Raw genomic sequence first — 21,018 nt, forward strand, 5'->3', positions numbered from 1 at the left:
TTATTACAGAATGCTGAATAGTGGGGATGTGTAGTTGGGTTTTTGCAATGTTCTTGACATGTATAATGTTCTTGATTTGATTTGTACTGTTTATGCTCTGCCTCCTTTGTATTTCATTAGCATCAGTTGTTATTACCATGTTTAAATATGATAATGGTCATCATCTTTATGTCCCAGAAAAATTCTGTATATGGGATATTTCAAGAAAACCTTCTACCATCTATAATACAGATCTTCTTTAGAAGAATTCCATTAGAAGTTCAAGATATACAATATTGTAATGCATCTCCATCTAGATCAGTGTTCTACAACCTTTTTACACCTATGGACCGGCAGAAATAAAATAATTATTTTGTGGACCGGCAAACTACTAAGACTGAAATTTTTTTTTAAAAACCATCGCCGCCCCGTCCCCGCGAGCTCGGTCCCACAAACCATCTGATCCCATCCGCACAAGCCTCAAATAGTTATGATTTTATATTGAACATATTTTATTAAAGTATAAAAAGAAACAATATTCTATACAATTGTCATTTTATAAATACAAATAATACAGGGCAAAGATCAACAAAACCCCTGTCTCCCCTACCCTTCACATATATCCCCTCTACTATCAAGAAAACTGAATAAGCCAAATTATTACAGAATGCTACACAAATATCATGTAACAGAATACCACAGTCACACATGACAGGAATGGTGTTAGGGGAGTGGAACTAGGGCAACTGCCCCCTGGTCAGAGAGAGCCCTAAGCCAGCTGGAAGCTAAAGAAGCACTGCCTGGGCTTTGCACTCCCCAGTTATGTCTCACAAGATACATATTTCAAATCTGATATATTTGAATCACAAGATAGAAATAAAATTATTTTTTTTCTACCTTTTGTCGTCTCTGGTTTCTGCTTTCATTGCCTTTTCACTCTCTTCCAGCCAGTGTCTGCCCTAAGAACATAAGAACATAAGAATTGCCACTGCTGGGTCAGACCAGAGGTCCATCATGATCAGCAGTCCATTCACGCGGCGGCCTTCTGGTCTAAGACCAGCACCCTAACTGAGACTAGCCCTACCAGCGCACGTTCTTGTTCAGCAGGAACTTGTCTAACTTTGTCTTGAATCCTTGGAGGGTGTTTTCTCCTATAACAACCTCTGGAAGAGCATTCCAGCTTTCTACCACAGAACTTCCTTATGTTTGTACGGAATCTATCCCCTTTCAACTTTAGATAGTGCCCTCTTGTTCTCCCTGCCTTGCAGAGGGTGAACAACCTGACCTTAGCTACTAATTCTATTCCCTTCAGTACCTTGAATGTTTCTATCATGTCCCCTCTCAATCTCCTCTGCTCAAGGGAGAAGAGGCCCAGTTTCTCTAATCTTTCGCTGTACGGCAACTCCTCCAGCCCCTTAACCATTTTAGTCGCTCTTCTCTGGACCCTTTCGAGTAGTACCGTGTCCTTCTTCATGTACGGTGACCAGTGCTGGACACAGTACTCCAGGTGAGGGTGTACCATGGCCCGGTACAGCAGCATGATAACCTTCTCTGTCTCTTCAGGCCAGCATCTGCCCCTTCCATTCACTGTCTGTCTTTCCCTGCCATCTCTCCTCCTCCCCCCCCCCCAATTTGGTCTGGCATCCATCATCTTCTTTCTGTTCCCCTCATGGTCTGGCATCTCTGTCCTTCCCTCCCCCCTGTGGTTTTTAGCATCTCTCTCTTCTCATTTCCTCCACTCAGATCTGATATCATTCTCTGCTCTCTCTTCCCTTTTCTTCTCTGGTCTTCCTTCTCTATTTTCTGCCTCCATCTAAATTAAATTCTTTCTTACTATTTAGTCCCGTTTCCCTCTTTGCACTGTGTCTACCCACAGCTTATCACCTTTCCCTCACCCCTCCATTATCTTACTATTTTCTTCCCCCTTTATTTATCTCCTCCTTCCATCAAGTATGTGTTCTTTCCCCACTTCCATTCAGCATCTCAACTCTCAACTCCCCTCTCAACTGACATCCATCTGCCTTCTTCTCTCTCTCCCTTCCATCATCTGTCCCCTTCTCTCTCTCATCTCCTCCATTCCATTCTGCCCCCTCTCTCTCTCTCTCCCCCCCCCCCCCAACTTCCATCATCTGCCCCCCTTCCTCTCACCTTTGCGGGTCACTTTCTTTCCCCTGAGGGTGGCTCATGTCAGAGGGGAAGCTTTGGCCGAGCAGAACCGCTTGTAAGGAACAGTGGAACTTACTTGATTGATGTCTATGCTGGGGCACGATGCCGTTTAAAGGAAAAAAAACAAGGGACTTGCAAAGTCGAGAGGAAGGGAAATCTCCAGGACAGCTGCTCTTTGCCCTCTTTCAGCGGCCCAAGAGTCCAGACCAACAGCGGCAGCTCTGTGCACTTTTAACTTCGGCACAGAGCTGCCCCTAAGCAATAGTTTAGCGCGGTTTCATGAGGCAGCCACGGGGCCTTTGCTAGGCTGGCCCGCTTCGATGATGTGATGTGGGCTGGCCTAGCAAAGGCCCCGAGGCTGCCTCATGAAACCGCGCTAAACTACTGCTTAGGGGCAGCTCTGTGCCAAAGTTAAAAGCACATAGAACTGCCGCTGCTGGTCTGGAGGTGCGGAGACAAGGCAGGAGGCATACGCGGTGGAAGGCAGGAGTCCCGGCACAGCGACTGCAACAGGAAGTTGCAAGTCAGCTGACGCCGGCCTTTCGTTGCGGCGGGGACCGAATCCTTTGCGGACCGGCAATATTTTTTTGAGGACCGGCGGTTGAAGAACTGTGATCTAGATAAGATAAATGAGGATGTTAGACCTGATTTGTAAAAAGCTTTCCTCGACAACAAAGTTTTAAAGAAATACCCTTGGAAATTCCCTTCTAATATTCTGAAACCTTCTGTTAATATTATGGTACTCAAAACAATTTGGGGAAACAGAGAGAACCTCTCAATTCAGATTTTAATTTATTTCTGTCATATTAAGGGCCTCTTTTACAAAGCTGCACAAGCATGCAATCTTTTAAGCGCTATAGAAATGATAAATAGTTGTAAACGTGGAGGGGCATAATCGAAAGGAACGTCTAAGTCTGTTTTCATCTAAGTCGCAAGTCGTCCAAAGTAAAAAACAGCCTAGGACACATTTTCGAAAAATATGTCCAAAATCTTTTTTTCTTTTGAAAATAGTCTAATTATACATCCGGCCGATTTGATCGTCCAAGTTGCTAAATTGTCCATCTTTATACCAACTTTTCGTCCAAGTTAAAAACACCTAGAACAAGCCCTGTTGGACGTGGGAGGGGTCTGCAAAGTGATGGACTGAACATCCAGACATGGCACCTAAATAGTGGGGTACCTTACAGGGCACTGCTGTGAACTTCACAAAAAGGTTGCCATGTCTTCTCCTCACTACAGCTCCCTTATAGGTCATGGTGAGCCTCCCCAAACCACCTCCAAAATCCCCTAGACCCACTTATCTACCACCCTAATAGCCCTTATGGCTGCAGGAGCCACTTATATGCCAGTTAAAAAAAGGGCTTTGAGGGTGTATAGGGGAGTGCACATATTTAAGTATCAATGCAGTGATTACAGGGGCTTATGGGCATGGGTCCTCCTCTCCATGGGTCCAAGATGACTTAAGCCGCCTCTGTGCTGGACGACTAGGCTTTCCTATGCCAGGCTGCCAGGTGATGATAGTCTGGAGGCTGAATTTTAAAGGTGTGATTACGATTTTTATGGGCTTGGGGGGGGGTCGGTGATCACTGGGGGGTCTGTTTTGTGTTTACAGTACTTATCTGGTGACTTTAGGTGGGTTTTTGTGACTTAGACCGTGTTTTACATGGTCTAAGTCACAACGTCCAAGTTAGAAACATAGAAACATAGAGGCAGATAAGGGCCATATAGCCCATCAAGTCTGCCCACACTATTTACCCACCCCCTTAAGTCTTCTGACCCCTTAAGTATAATTGTAATTATACTGTCACTCTACTGACCCGCTCATTCAAGTCCTAGTGACCCTATCCCTTGATCTGTCGATCCTGTGCTGTATAACTTTCGGTTATACATGCTGTACGACTAAGTCTAAGCCAGTCCACGTCCCGCCCAACTACCGCCCTTGACACTCCTCCTGAAATGCCCCATTTAGCTTTGGTCGTTCAGCAGCACTATGAAGGCCTAGGTAGTTTAAAAATACGTCCAAAATCCGTTTTTATTATCGGCACTTGGACATATTTTGACAATGGTCAACCAAGTGCTGATAGGCCGGTTTTTGGACGTTTTTCTCTTTCGATTATGAGCCCCATAGCATTTACCACATCGGCCAACACTATCAGGCTTTGCAAAAGAGAGGGAAAGGTACAATGGGAATAAGGACAACTTTATATTTGGTGTGGCAGAGGAATATTCAAAAGAAAACTGCAGACTAATATGTACCAGATGCAGGCTATGTTTATTGTACCAAATATTTAATGCAGTTACTGATATCACCTTTTTTTACAAACCAAGGGACCTGACACGGTCTGTGTTTTGGAGAACATGCCTTCTTCAGTGGTCCATGGTTGATAAGGTTTGAGATAAAACCGCAATAAAAATGGTATAAAACAAAGGCCTGTGTGGACAGGATCATGAGCCGACAGTGCACCGCAAATGAAGAACATTTGCTCTGTTTAGTTTGAAGGAGCTAAAAAAAAGTTTGGGAGACACTGCTCTACAGGACGTGTCCATCTAAAAACCGCCATACAAGTCTAAAGAAATAAAGTACAGATATGTGCAAGCTTGCAAGCAAGGCATCAGTTCTAAAAATTGTTCACCAAGATATACTATAAATGCACCTTTTGAAAAATTAAACTGCATTACTAGAAAAACAGAGGCAGCAAAGTATTAAACACAGAAAATGTATGTTTAATAAAACAAAGTGAAGGTGTCATTCAAAATTCCTGCACATTACATTTTGCTAACTGGTAATACAAGCATCTGGAGACAAAAACAGATTGAAGTTCAAAGGGCTGAAATGTGCCAGAGCTGATTATCTCAAGGTCTTTTCTTCTCTAAGTGGTATTAAATAAAATTCTGTACAAATTCCAGGTTGCTGATTTTCAATCTTTGAAAATCAACACCTTTCAGAACAGATGTACCTGCTAATGAACCAAAAAACCTCAGGTGTGTCTTTATTAGCAGATTACTTTGTTTCTTTAAGCAGACTTCTAACAGTTTTTGCCGCTGGGAGCCATGAAAGCTTCCCTATGGTGTTTACCACAATCCAAGGACATTATCAAAAACAAGACATGAAACCCTCTAAGATCCCAGTGACCATACTGAATTTCATGTTTCTAATCATGCTGAAAGAAATTACTAATACAGAAATCCCATTACTCACCCAGATTGATAAAGACAAATTTTATCGGATCGGATGGATGTCAAAGCATGGGTTAAAAATGAATGTTAATAAAACTGATCTAATGATAGTGGGAGAATATATCGAGACTACTATGGTTAAATGTATTGGGGACGCAGATTGAGGTGAAAAAAAAAGAGATGGTCATCTTGGGGATCTGTTTAGATTCAGCTTTGACTATAGGACAACAGATCATGAATGTCATTCAGAAGGGTTATGCACAAACCTCGCTGAAAATATAATAGCATGCATAATGAAACTTCAATCTTGGGCCCTTACTGTGCAAATGAAGCTGAATGAGTCCAAAACCAAACTACTGTGGCTTGGCCCTAAACTAGATTAACTACCTTCGTCCATTTCATTGCCATCTGGATCTTCACTACAGATTGAATTCTCAAGTAAAGTTTTGGGTGTCATTATAGACTCAACACTTTCATTCAATGACCATCTTAATACTCTAGTGAAAAATTGCTTCTTTAGTCTCCATATGCTGAGGAAAGTGAGATCTTGCTTACACCAACAACATTTTGCTGTCCTCGTACAATCAATCATTCTTTCGAGGTTAGATTATTGTAATTCGGTCTATCTAAGTCTAACCAAGAAAAGGTGTTATCTATATTGGAAAATTAGGGAAATCTCTCTACTTTAAAATTACTGAGCTTTGGAATAACTTTCCTGACCAGTTGCGTAATTTGGGATCTTTCCAATTATTTTGAAAACATCTGAAAATGTGGCTATTTTCAAAAATGTAAATTCTGCTGCCCTCTATATAACCACAAGATGGGGGGAGAAAGGAGGGGGAGGGAAAGAAGAAAAGAGATATAAAAAAGGAAAAAAAAGAGAGGGGAAAAAGGGGAAGTGGAAAAGAGAGGGGTGTGTGGGAGAAAGGGGGAAAAGAAAAAGGGGAGGGATGGGTGATGCAGAGGGGGGAGGGAGAGGAGGAGGGGAAAAGAAAGAAAAAAGAAACCAGGAGGAACAGGAAGGGGAAAAAAAGGGGGAACGGGGGGGGGGGGAAGGAAAGGAAGGGGGAAGGGGTGAAAAAAGGGGATGGATAGGGGGAAAATAGGGGAAAGAAAAGTCTAAACAAAAAACCTAAAGAGAGTGCATAATATATAAAAAGACTACAGCAGCGCTTGCAAAAATACTATCCTGGTTCCTTTTTTCTTTCTTTTCCCCTCCTCCTCTCCCTCCCCCATCCGTGTCAGCTGTCCCTCCCCTTTTTCTTTTCCTCCTTTCCTCCACGCTCCCCTCTCTTTTCCATTTCCCCTTTTCCTCCTCCCTTTTTTCTTCCTTTTTTGCCTTTTTTCCTTCTCTTTTTTCCCCTCCCCTCCTTTCTTTTTCCCCTTTCCCCTCCCCCTTCTCCTTCCCCCCTCCCTTTTCACCACTTTGGTTCTAGGTTGGTAATTGTATTCTAACTCCATTTATAATTAATGCTCACATCTTCTTAGATTTCACATTTTAATCAATATAATTGCAAAGTATTTAAGTTTTTATTTGTATATTATATTTGATTACATATTTTTATGTAAGGTGCATATTATACTATATTTCATATTTTTATGCATTTTATTTAGTATTATTTGAATGTGTTATCATATTTTTATGTCCATATTATATTTATATTATTTTTCATATTCATATGACTAATGATATTATTAATATTTTCATATATTTTTACTTTTCTTTCTTCTTCTTTTGTGCATTGCATTACTGTACCTTCTTAGGACCCCTAAAGAAGGCTAAATTTGCCGAAACATGGCCCATATTGGGTCTAGGCTCCAGTGTTTAATTGGTGTAGTTCGAAATTTGAAATAAAGCATTCAAACTTTTTACTTCTGTGTCCAGTAACTGGCCCCACCTGGTGTGCTTTGTGGACGTTTCTCATTTCTTTATGGAAGCCTGGTCTATTGCCCCTGTTCCAGTGGCTTTGTGGACTGTTATTAGGACAGCACACATTACCCCTATTTTGAACCGACTTTACTGGCTACCTATTGAACAAGTTCATTACAAAGTGGTATCTTTGGTATACCAGATTTCATATCAATGGGCCCCTTACTGGTTTCAGTTTCTCTGGGAGGTCTATAGACCAAACAGAGCTTTGAGATCAGAAGGTGGCAGATCAGAAGGTGGCATAGCAAAAACAGAAAAAGGTCAAGAATGTTCTCAACTCCTGGAGTGTCTCTCTGGAACAAGTTGTTGGAACACCTAAGATTATGTGCTGACCACTTTAGTTTTAAGATACTGTTAAAAACCAAGCTGTTTGTGGACGCTTATTTGTAGAGCCAATCTAGCCTTTGACAAGGTGCCCCATGAACGTCTACTCCGGAAACTGAAGAACCATGGGGTGGAAGGAGACGTACATAGATGGATCAGAAACTGGTTGGCGGGTAGGAAACAGGATAGGAGTGAAGGGCCACTACTCAGACTGGAGGAGGGTCACGAGTGGTGTCCCACAGGGCCCGGTGCTCGGGCCGCTGTTATTTATTATATTCATAAATGATCTAGAAACAGGGACGAAGTGTGAGATAATAAAATTTGCGGACGACACCAAACTATTTAGTGGAGCTCGGACTACAGAGGACTGCGAAGAATTGCAAAGGGACTTGAACAAACTAGGGGAATGGGCGATGAGATGGCAGATGAAGTTCAACATTGAGAAATGTAAAGTATTACATGTGGGAAGCAGAAACCCGAGGTACAACTATACGATGGGAGGGATGTTGAATGACAGTACCCATGAAAGGGACTTGGAGGTAATGGTGGACATGACAATGAAGCTGATGGCACAGTAGCCGCTAAGAAAGTGAATAGAATGCTAGGTATAATCAAGAAGGGTATTATAACCAGAACGAAATAAGTTGTCCTGCCGTTGTAACGGGCGATGGTGCATCCGCATCTGGAGTACTGCGTCCAATATTGGTTGCCTTACCTTAAGAAGGATATGGCGATACTCGAGAGGGTTCAGAGGAGAGCGACACGTCTGATAAAAGGCATGGAAAACCTTTCATACACTGAGAGATTGGAGAAACTGGGACTCTTTTCCCTGGAGAAGAGAAGACTTAGAAGGGATATGATAGAAACTTACAAGATCATGAAGGGCATAGAGAGAGTAGAGAGGGACAGATTCTTCAAACTTTCGAGGCATTCGGAAAAGTTGAAAGGGACAGATTCAAAACGAATGCTAGGATGTTCTTCTTTACCCAACGTGTGGTGGACACCTGGAATGCGCTTCCAGAGGGCGTAATAGGGCAGAGTACGGTACTGGGGTTCAAGAAAGGATTGGACAATTTCCTGCTGGAAAAGGGGATAGAGGGGTATAGATAGAGGATTACTGCACAGGTCCTGGACCTGTTGGGCTGCCGCGTGAGCGGACTGCTGGGCACGATGGACCTCAGGTCTGACCCAGCGGAGGCATTGCTTATGGTTGAGTTTGTTCCTTGTGGAAGGGGTCTTCTGCCTCTTGCATCCGGCTGAGCTGATCAGGGGGAATTCCCCTGCTGCGATCAGCTGATGGCAGGATTTTCCAGCCTACATATCAACCACCTATCTTTGCATGAATCGGGTGCAATTCTCTAACCAGCGCTGTCATGTGATTGCCGGCTGCTCTTAAGGCAGCCGTTGACATGGGTGATGGTTAGAGAATCTGGGGGTTAGTGTGCATCTTGCATCTAAACTTGCACATGAGCACTAACCCTTACACGCTGTTGCCTAATGTTAACTGAGCGCATATCTGATATAATTCTATAATATCACACCTAAATGCTGGGAATACCTCTGACCCACCCATGCCCCTTCCCTGGCCATGCGCCCTTTGGATTTGCATGCTTGTTATGGCCAACTGTTGGTACTTATCTCCAACTTAGCATCAATTAGTTAATTATATTATGTGCATCACTGACCCTAATCTATAGTTTGCCCACCCAGCTCTAGGCGCCATTTATAGAATTTCAGGGTATGTGTGTAAAAGTACTTTAATAGACGAGCAGAAAGGGTCAGGTCTTCAAACTTTAATAGCAACCAGAAGTACAATTCAAATTAATGAGTCAAACAATCAGTCATAAAAACATCTGACGTCATAGGGCTCGACACGCAACGTATTTCAGCTAAAATGCCTGTATCAGGAGTCCTAGAACATTAAAAAAAAAAAAAACTATTAAAATTGCACATGTTATATTATACAATCTAGTCTTTGGTAGCACATGCTATTGCAAAGGGGTTTTAATTGTGATTTCACCCTCTTCTGTACTGACATATGTGCTGTTTTTTTGTATTTTCGCTTTCTTCTATGGTTGTACATGCATGAAGAATTATCTATGCGGTTTGCATTTGTTAACCATTCCAGATATGTAATGCTTGTTGCATAAATAATTCATCTATGCTGTTTGCACTTGTTAATTATTCAAGACATGTAATGTTTTTAATGTGTGTTTAGTTAATTGGTTTGTTTTTATCAGGATCTGCATGGTAGGTGAAATTTAAGGAGATTATTATATATTAAAACATATTTTTTAGTTCATTTATTGTTTTTTATGGTATTCTAATTATATGTATTGGTTTTTCTTCATGTAACTTGTGCAATTTTTATGTGTGGTTTTTTTTTTTAATGTTCTAGTACTCCAGATGCAGGCGTTTTAGCCGAAACATGTTGCGTGTCCTGTCCTATGACTTGCCAGATGTTTTTATGACTGATTGATTGACTCATTAATTTGAATTGTACTTCTGGTTGCTATTAAAGTTTGAAGACCTGGCCCTTTCTGCTCTTGTCGATTGCATTTCATCTGTGCAGAGGTGTCTGTCTCCTTTGTTTTTTAATATAGCAAAAAAGAAAACCCTATAAGGTATATAGCCAATAAAAACTATTATCAAATTACTCCTAGAATTGGCTAAATCCCTTTATGCCTGAGCCAGAAGTCTGTAACTGTACTAAATACAAGAACAGTAATGAAGTTAAGGTCAAAGATATCAGTATGAGCCCACCATGAATCATGGGAAGCTTTTGACTAGCACCAGACGTACGTCTAAATGAGAATTGCCTCATACATCATCAAATCTGTGACCATCTTCTATAAACAAAATCATTCGTTTCAAATGAAAAAATACAGGCTTATAGTTCAGGAACAAGGGGAATATAAGGACATAACAAACAAATACCCCATCACAGACTAAACCAACACAATAAATATGATAAGTTATGAAAACTAAGGAAAATATGTGAATAGTGGTTGAAGATTTACACATGCATAATTCTAAGCCTCAAATTTAATAAATACTAAAACATTTAAATTAATAAGTCAATGTATAACATCTAAAAGTTAATCTAAATAAATATGAGAATCCATTAAAAGAATTATATTGTGCAAATTGTGCTAGATGTGCAAATCTGCCCAGACCACTATTCACATATTTTCCTTAGTTTTCATAACTTATCATATTTATTGTGTTGGTTTAGTCTGTGATGGGGTATTTGTTTGTTATGTCCTTATATTCCCCTTGTTCCTGAACTATAAGCCTGTATTTTTTCATTTGAAACGAATGATTTTGTTTATAGAAGATGGTCACAGATTTGATGATGTATGAGGCAATTCTCATTTAGATGTACATCTGGTGCTAGTCACCTGTGAGACTTAGCCTGAGCCAAAAGGTTCCCATGATTCATGGTGGGCTCATACTGATATCTTTGACCTTAACTTCATTACTGTTCTTGTATTTAGTACAGTTACAGACTTCTGGCTCAGGCACAAAGGGATTTAGCCAATTCTAGGAGTCCTTTGTTTTTTGCCAGTAAAAGTATGTACAGAAGCAGAGTTTAAGTATGGTGCAACCAGCCATACTTTACAAATGTGTTCATATGTACCATATGCATGAAATTTTCATCCACTCCCAAGCAGGCATAAATGTTAGCCGCTTCAATTTAGCATGATTTTTTCTGTATATCCATGAAGGGGCATTTTTAAAAGTCAGAATTTGGATGTCCTGCTCATAACATCCATCTACAGGCATTTTCGAACAGGAAATACATTGGAGGTCTCCTCTTCAAAAACACATGAGAACATCCAAAATGGCTGCTTCGCTATGTGGTTGCTGGCACTGATTATACTGGCACGCACATAACCAGGGGCCCCAAGTACTGCCCCTGACCTCCTATCTCCTATCTGGGTGGTCCCAGGGTATATTCAGTGACACTCTTTGCTTAAGAGCTTCTTGCCCTCTTAAATCACTCTGAATATCAGTCCCTTGATCTCTGATTTCATGTTGCTTCTTTTGTTATTTATTATGCTAAAGCTCAATATCCAGGGTTACCATACGTCTTGGAAAACCCGAACATGTCCTCTTTTTAGAGGCCTGTCCAGGCACCTGGAGGGATTTCCAAAACTCGGCAGTTTGGCTAGGTATGGAAATCCTGAACTCGGAGGCCATGTCTGGAAGCCTTTGCGCATGTGCGCCCATCACTGTGATGACATCATATGGATGCGCACATGCATGCAATATCATTGCGTTGATGTCCGCGCATGCATGAAGGCTTCCAAATGCAGCCTTCGAGCTAGGGGAGGTTCGTGTGGGGTTGGGGGAGGAATGGAACAGAGCCAAAGGCGGAACAGGGTGAGCTGGGGGCAGAATGGGGCGGGGACAGGCGTCCTTTTTTTTTTTTTTTCAAAGAGGAAATCTGGCAACCCTATCAATAACCATTGTTTGTATGCAGTATTCAAATTTGGCTGAATAATTTATTTTACATTATTCGTATTCAGCCGAAGAGTAAAATATGTTATTTGGTACAGCTCTAAAATGCACAGTTTTTGCAAAACCGTTGTGTTAACTGTTGGGAACAATGGCAACAGTTTGCAATACAGTTAAGGCAGAGAAATGTTCTTTACTGCACATTAATTGAATGGCAAAAATCAGAATGCAGTTAAGAATAGAGATATCTTAAAAGATTCAGGACTTCAGAAAATGAATATTCTTTAGCCCATGGATACTATCACAGGCCTTTGCTTAATAATAGAACTGTGGAAGAATGCTATAACTGTTCTGGGCTTTCTCAGATCCACTATGTTGTTGCTACATTCTCTGTGGGCTCTTTTACCAGCTGCATGGCGTTCTGCTCCTTCTGGTTCTCAAATGCTTAGGATTATATTCTTTTACTGTGTTTTCATTATCATTTATTTTTTTCTTTCACGCTACCGATCCAGGGCAAGCAGTGGCTTCCCCCATGTCTTTCTCAATAACAGACTAAGGACTTTTCCTCCAGGAACTTGTCCAATCCTTTCTTAAAAGCAGCTATGCTATCTGCTCTTACCACAACCTCTGGCAATGCGTGCCAGAGCTTAACTATTCTCTGTGTGAAAAAAATATTTCCTCCTACTGGTTTTAAAAGTATTTTCCTGTAACTTCATCGAATGTCCTCTAGTCTTTGTAATTTTTGACGGAGTGAAAAATTGATCCACTTGTACCCATTCTACTCCACTCAGGATTTTGTAGACTTCAATCATATCTCTCCTCAGCTGTCTCTTTTCCAAGCTGAAGAGCCCTAAACTTTTTAGTCTTTCCTCATGCACGTAATGGGAGAGGGTTGGGGTGGGAAGGCAGGGAAGGACAGATGCTACATGGGCTGAGAGGGGAATGGGAAGGACAGATGCTGCGTGTAGTAGGAGAGGGTTGGGAAGGACAGATGTACGGACAAGGGGTTAGGAAAGGAGGAAAAGAGAGATGCTGCACAGATGGGGTAGTGGAAAGGGAGAGAAAGAAATGCTGCTGTGGGGGAGGGGAAGGAATGGAGAATTGTTGGACATAGGTGTGTGGAATAAGAGGGAAAGAGAGATGATGTACATGGGGAAAGAAAGAAAGAGGGAGAACTGTTGGATATGATAGTGGTGGAGAGGAAGGAGGGAGAAATATTGGGATAGATGGAATAGATGGAAAGGGATGTAAGAGGGAGCAATGTTGAACATGGTGGTGGAGGGAAGGAAGGACGAGATGTAGCATTGCGTTGGAGAGGGTTGATGGAAGGAGAATTTTGGGGCATGGTGGGGAGGGACAAAAAATGCTGTTTCTATTCTTACGCACTTTGCACGGCTTTGTATTACTTCTTGATGTATCTTGATGTAATTGTTTGGCACTCAAGGGGAGTTTTCTGTAGCAGTTAATGAGATGAAATTGCATATTTTAAAGTCATCTGTCTTGACCTCTCTGAAATAAGCAGAATATAAATGTTAATTAAAAATTTTCCCTGCATACCATGTGCTTTATGTAGTTTAATTTTGTGGTTACCATTATGTATTGTTAGTAAGATTGTATTATGTGTATGAAGAATGAATGGGAAAAATGGCACTATAATTAATACTATTATGGGGTGGGGTTGTGGGCAGAGCTTGGGTGGAGCTTTTGGGCGCCCCCCCAAACAAAAAAGCGTTCCTCTGCCTATGTCATTAGGCATCCTTAGGTGTGAGAGGGTGACTCCACTTAGGCATTACTAGGCAACCTAAGAGTTCGGCACCAAACTCTCAAATTGATTTTTTTTTTGGGGGGGAGGGGTGTTTCGATTGGCTGAAAACCGGCATGGTAAATTACCATGCCAATTAAGCAATAAAAATTGGGTGCAGATCTCAAAATTAGGCAGCTGCAATTAGAGCCCTGTTTATTGAATTCCCCAGTTTCTGCTTAAGATCAATTATTGTTAATTCAAAGAAGCTTAGACTACTGCAACATCTCAATCAGATTTGCCTGTGTGAAGGAAGGAGTCATTCTTCAGTCCCACTGTTACACCTCTTTGTCATTTCCACTCATTTTCTGATTAAGAAGGGGATCATAAACAGATCGAAAAAGGTTATCATGCCACTATACCAGGCCATGGTATGCCCTCACCTGGAATACTGAGTCTAGCACTGGTCGCTGTACATGATGAAGGACACAGTACTACTCAAAAGGGTCCAGAAAAGAACAACTAAAATGGTTAAGGGGTTGGAGGAGTTGCCGTATGGTGAGAGATTAGGGAAGCTGGGCCTATTCTCCCTTGAAAAGAGGAGACTGAGAGGAGACATGATCAAAACATTCAAGATAATGAAGGGAATAGACTTAGTAAATAAAGACAGGTTGTTCATACTCTCCAAGGTAGAGAGAACGAGAGGGCACTCTCTAAATTGAAAGGGGATAGATTCCATATAAACGTAAGGAAATTCTTCTTCACCCAGAGAGTGGTAGACAACTGGAACGCTCTTCCAGAGTCTGTTATAGGGGAAAACACCCTCCAGGGATTCAAGGCAAGGTTGGGCAAGTTCCTGCTGAACCAGAATGAATGCAGGTAGGGCTGGTCTCGGTTAGGGCACAGGTCTTTGACCTGGGGCTGATGCGTGAGCGGACTGCTGGGCGCGATGGACTACTGGTCTGACCCAGCAGCGGCAGTTCTTATGTTGCTGCCTCAGCACCTCTGTAGAAGTGTACAAGAGCAGCTGAATAATTTATTTTCTTTTTCCATAAACAACTTAGACACCTGTGTGTGTCATAGAGGGCTTTACTATTTGCGTAGTAAGGGAGTTGCAGGGGGTGTGGTCCGTTCCAGGTGCATTCTTCCTCGGGGTGCTCACACCCCTCCTGCTCTCTGCCCCACTGCTGCGCACTCCCCTTCCCTTCCCCCCACCCCCGTAGCTTTTTATCTTCGGTGCGAGGCGCCCCTTTTGAGGGGCATTTTCAATATTACATCTAAATCTGAGTTTAGCCGTTTTGTGGAGCACGCACAAAATTCCACTACCAAACATGCCTGTTTTTAAAACTGCAAAGCATCTATCTTGTTTTTTATTTTTAAAAATGGATGTGTTTGTGCTCAGTGTTTCTATCTTTATGAATTTGTTTCGGGGGGGGGGGGGGAAAAAAAGTCCAAAACAAAAAACACACAGAAAAAGCCATTGGTATGTAGGATGGGCCAACATTCTTAATAGACCTGGCCACACAGACATCACAGCAGAGTAATGGGACACCCTTAGGGGCATTGGAATGAACTTCACATAAAAGGTCCCAGGTTCACATCTCACCATAGCCCCTTTGTATTTTATGGTGGGCCCTCTAAAACCAATTGTACCCGACAATGCACCAACCCGATAGCCCTTAAGCCACCAGTGGGATTTAGGTGGGGTTTGGAAGGCTCAAAAATTCCACTGTAAGTGTAGTGGTTAGTGTGGAGTATGGGCCTGAGTCCCAATCTCTGTGATTGACTACACCACCCACTAGGCTACTCCAAGAATCTGCTTGATGCCATAATATCTTCTCTCACCTCAAGCGGCATTATGGGGCAAAGATCTGGAACAATTGCTCACGCCTACTACTTATGGGGAATTTAGGAAACACCTAAAAACATATCTGTGCCTGAAGTATTTAGGCAACTAATCTGTACAATCCTACTCCACAATAACTGATCTCTAGCGCTGTTAATCAATAGATTTTAACTTTGTTAATTCTACTTAATTTATAACATCTTTTAACCATTGTAAACCGCACAGAACTTCACGGTCCTGCGGTATATAAACTGTTGTTATTATTATTATATCTGAAGCTATCATACAGGCAGGTATGTACTATTTCATTCGGTGTCACGTCAAAAGCGCGCCGGGACAAAGGCGCGCCCAGACAATTGAGCCACTCAAAATTACTGTTTTTAGGGCTCTGACGGGGGGGCGTGGGGGGGAACCCCCCACTTTACTTAATAGACATCGTGCCGCGTTGTGGGGGGTTTGGGGGGTTGTAACCCCCCACATTTTAATGAAAACTTCACTTTTTCCCTGTTTTTAGGGAAAAAGTTAAGTTTACAGTAAAATGTGGAGGGTTACAACCCCCCAAACCCCCCATAACGCCGGCACGATGTCTATTAAGTAAAATGGGGGGGTTCCCCAACAAAACCCCCCGTCAGAGCCATTAAAAACTGTCATTTTCTTCGGCGCGCGCCTCCGTCTTGCGCTCAGTTGTCGGCGCGCGCCTTTGTCTTTCACGCTGTTGTCTATGAACCATTTCATTCACATCTTTGGAGGGTTAGAAGGGGGGGGTCAGTGACCACTGGGGGACTGTGGAGAGTCACCTGGTCAGTCTGGGCACCTTTTTGGCACTTATTCATTGTTAAAACAAGTCTAGCTCCAGATGTCCACATTGTTCCTTGACATTTTCTTAAATGTTTGACTGTAGCAGAAAATCATAAGCCTGCTGTAGTCCTGCCCTGTTCACACCTCTAACATGCCCCCTTGAGATTTAGACACACTGTGGACAAGCACCATATAATTCTGTCTAGAAAATAGGTTTCAAAAATAGCAAATGGAAGGATTTGGTGAGAAAAACATCCATTATACCACATTTTGGATATTTTTCTTTTTTGGAAAATGAGCCCCTTAGTGACTTCTCTTTTGAAATGGCACTTAAACGCCTACAATTTAAAAACTCGCATGGATGATTCTAAAATAACCACCACAGACACCTGTGTATCTACATAACACACAAATAAAAGGCGCAGAAATTGCTCCCTGTTTTCAACCAGGTATAAATGACTAAGGCGCGCTAGTGTTTTTAGCACACGCACAAGTTTAGCGCAAAAATTAGCCCAAATTATCCCAAAAATTAGCCCCAAAATTACCACCTGCTTAAAAGGAGACGGTAGCGGTTAGTGCACGTGATATTTCAGTGCGTGCTAAGCGCACACTAAAACCGCTAGCGCACCTTTGTAAAAAAAGCCCTATGTTTAGTTTATCTGTGCATTCAAATAAGTTAATATATGTTATAATCTATGCATGCATTTGTAAACTCTATCCACACTCTACCAAAACTCCAGCCCTGTAAACTCCTATCAGCAAAGTGCATACCATCATGCCTCTGTACATACTTTTATGCCAGTTGATATTTTAGAAGAAATCATTTGGATGCACAATCAGCCTTTTATGCGTGAAACTAGTTTATAAAATTATCTCTTGATGTGTGGTTTATGATAGCCTCTAGATATAGAGCTTACATATCCATCAGATTGAAAATAATAAATCCATAAATGTCTAACATTTTTCTAAAGACGTTGTACTTAGATAACTCTGGATTTCTATGCACTTTACAAATATCACATCAAATATATGCAGGTATTTTGAGATCATGAAATGGAACAACATATATTAAGCGTTCATTATAGCTCTGGCAAATGAAATCAAAGGTGTCATTTATAAACAGGTTCCATCTTAACTAAGTGCTTACCAATTTCAGAAACCTGACAGCTGCTGGAAACTAAGCCCATTCACTTGAAGACAAAGTAATTTACTGAAAACAAATGTCAAGTTATTTTGAGCTGTCCATCTAAGAAATTGTGTGGAATTTGTAATGAACTTTAGTTCTTGCAGCTAGATTGACAGTGCTGGATACCAAAGTTTCCTATCTGTGCATAGGATAAATACTAAAAGCTGCTCACAAATCCACGAGAAAAGCATCTGGAACATTAATTGATGACTACCAAGGTTTCTGATACCAATTTTAATCTCTGTTTTCTTTTCTGACCATTCCAATGGGCAGTTCTTTTGTTCAGAGGACTTTCATAAAAAAAACACCACGGTACCCAGTTTTATTTATCAAACACATCTGATGTAGTGGCCACTATTGTAACGATTTAAAAAAAAACTATGCATGCAAATGAGGTTTGCGGAGGGTCGGTAAATTTGCATGGGATGAGTCACTGGTGATAACGATTGGCACATGCACAGAATACATCAGCAAATAATTTTTAAAAAGGACCCCAAATCAAAATAGCACTCCTGCCCCCGACAACCACTTGGACACCAAGTTTTCCAATTTCCTGAAGTCTGCCTGCAATTTTTCACAATCTGCATGCATTTTAACAACTTTTGAACAGTTTAGTGTCATCTGCAAATCACACAAGCCTCGAACACTTATGATTTTAAAGTGTTTGAAGCTTGTGCAGTTGAGGACAGAGCTTGCAGGAATGGGGCAGGGACAGGAAAAGAACTTGCTGGGACGGAAAAATGAGTTCCTGCGGGGACGGAGAAAAATTTGGCCCCATGTTATTCTCTGGTTGGTACAGTGTGCCAGTGTTTACTAGATTTTTATATGCAATTCTATCATTTTAGAATCATCTTTTTATGAACCCCATGAAGATGTGTTCTGTTACTTCTTCAGATTGATGGCATCGAGTTTTGAGTAACGGAAACCGTACACTAGGGGCTCCTTTTATCAAGGCGCGCCACGGGGGTTAGCACGGACATTTCATCACGCGCTAACCCCCGCAGCAAGCCTAAAAACTAATGCCTCATCAATGGAGGCATTAGCGACTAGCGCGGCAGGCGGTTGAACGCGCGTTAACCGCCTACCGCACCTTGATAAAAGGAGCCCTAGAATTAAAAAAGCACTGCTATACACAGTAAAGTATTACCAGGGACTCTTTCAACTAACCCTCTCTTTTGCTAAGGTGCGCCAAACGCTAATGCGTCCATAGACTAACATGCACGCGTTAGCGTTTAGCACGCACTACATTGATTAGCACGCGCTAATCGGTTAGCACACATTAGTAAAAGAGGGCCTAAGTTACTTTGGGCTAGATTTACAAAAATACATCATTGCGTTAATGCACAGTGCTCCCCCGCGCATTCACGGTCGGCGGTTCGCGGTCCCGGTCATTCGCGGTATTTTCCAACCATGAATGACCGGTCAGGAGAGGGCAGCAGGAGAGGCAGGAGAGGGCAGCCGGAGTGCCGGCGAGTGAAGGAAATCACTCGCTGTATGCTCCAACCGCCTCTTCCTTACCAATCAGGAACTGCGTGTCAAAGAAGCTCTTGATTGGTGAGGCCCGACTTTAGTACAGGAAGAGGTGGTCGGAGCATATAGCGAGTGATTTCTTTCACTCGCCAGTGCTCCGGCTGCCCTCTCCTGCCTCTCCAGCTGCCCTCTCCTGTCTCCCTTGCCTAAAAACCGAATTCGGGGGAGTACTGTATTCCAATACTGTCAATGCATTAGATTCTATTGGCATGGATATACAGACTGGTTGGGCCATGTGATCTATAACCGCCTTCCTTTTTCTCTGTTTCTCTAATGCAACAGTACTGTTTAATAAATCTAGCCCCATGTTGTTAAATGTTTTTGAAAATTTGCCTCCATGCCATGTGATTTATTTTTACATTGCTGTAAATGATAGAACAGTTCAAAGTAATGCATCTATTTGACAATCATCAAAAGGGATGCCAAAATCCAGCATTTAAAATGTCACTCTTTTCAATAAAGGACATAGAGTATTAAGTCAACTCTCTTCAAGTGCTAAACTATTCTCTGACTGAAGAATTATAAATCGGGGAACTGACCTATATATTTCATTAGAGCTATCATCCATGCAAGCATGAATGAGCAGAGGACAAGCTTTCAGTTCAGAAAAAAATAAAGCAAGCTGCCAGGAGATTTTTCATTCTAGAAATGTTTCTGACCCAAAGAAATCCAAGAGCGTTACACAAATTGTTTGATTCTTACTACAAACCATAAGAATTTCCACATGGAATAACAATAAAAAGGATTATGATCTGAAATACAGTTTTTATTTCTGTGGTAACAATTTATAAAAATGTGTTTTCTACTGTTGATTATACTTCTAGTATGGCAATAAAAATGATTTTTTTTATTATCAAAGGGATAAATACCTGCTGCCGCCCCTCCCCCCATAACATTCAAGTGATGAAGGTCAGTGGCTTTTTAAATGCTTACTGTCATTGGCTAAGTTAACCCCCAATATTCAGTGCCAGGCCATGAACGTGCACCAGCACTAAAGAGGTGCTGAGTGAGATTCTGCTAAGGGGAAGAAAAACTCCACAGGAAAGGCGTGAGTACTTCTGCAACCACAGAATGGCATGTCACCAAAGCTGTTACTCAGGTTACAGCTTCTGTGTCTGTGCAGACAGAAAATGTTACCCAAGCAGCGAGAGTGTTTCCATATGCAAGCTGTCTTCAGCTTGAATCCATCAGGAAGGAAGTAAAGGAAGAGAGAAGAAGTGGCAAGATTGAGAAGCATCCATGAGAATAAGAAGTACATTGATGAAATTCTTCATTAGGCTTCATGAAGTTTAGAATTAATACGTGATGGATCCACCCTCTTTACTGTGTTTTATTTTGCAAAATACTAAATGAGTGGTTAGGTATTAATTCCTTTCAGATTTCCATTTTCCATGGGTAACCCCAGATTCAGTGTATCTGCCTAGGAGGTTCCCTATTGCTTGCCCTGTGGAATGGGACTGGGTATACAAATTCATTAAGCCCCCCTTTTCTCATGCCATGTTAGGATTTTTTTATCACTGGCTATGGCGGTAAAAGCTCTAACGATCATAGGAATTCTATGCGATTTCCAACAATGGGGGAAAAGAGCCCATTCTGAGAGAGGACAGCTCAGATTACGGGACCTTGAAGGATTGATATTGTGACTCTACTTGCCCTTGAACTGATGATTCGGTATGCAACCCTAGAGGTGGAAGAGATGAGAGCATCACAGGAATAGGAAGGACCAAAGTGTGAAATCCCTGAAGCTGCTGGATCCGTGACCATTATAAGGCATAAGGTTGTGGTGGTTGGTGATTCCCTTCTGAAGGATACAGAAGCATCCATCTGCAGACCAGACATGATGTCCCAGGAGGCATGCTGTCTGCCTGATGCCAAAATTC

The 21,018-nt window shown here is 41.8% G+C and overlaps 1 protein-coding gene across 7 annotated transcripts in view; it reads right to left on the reverse strand.

The window, feature by feature from the left end:
- The window catches only part of THSD7B (thrombospondin type 1 domain containing 7B), a 924,116-nt gene that overhangs the window by 273,084 nt on the left and 630,014 nt on the right, over positions 1 to 21,018 (reverse strand). The window lies entirely within an intron of this gene.

Source organism: Geotrypetes seraphini, chromosome 5 (assembly GCF_902459505.1).
Source record: "Geotrypetes seraphini chromosome 5, aGeoSer1.1, whole genome shotgun sequence".
Classification (NCBI taxonomy): Eukaryota; Metazoa; Chordata; class Amphibia; order Gymnophiona; family Dermophiidae; genus Geotrypetes; species Geotrypetes seraphini.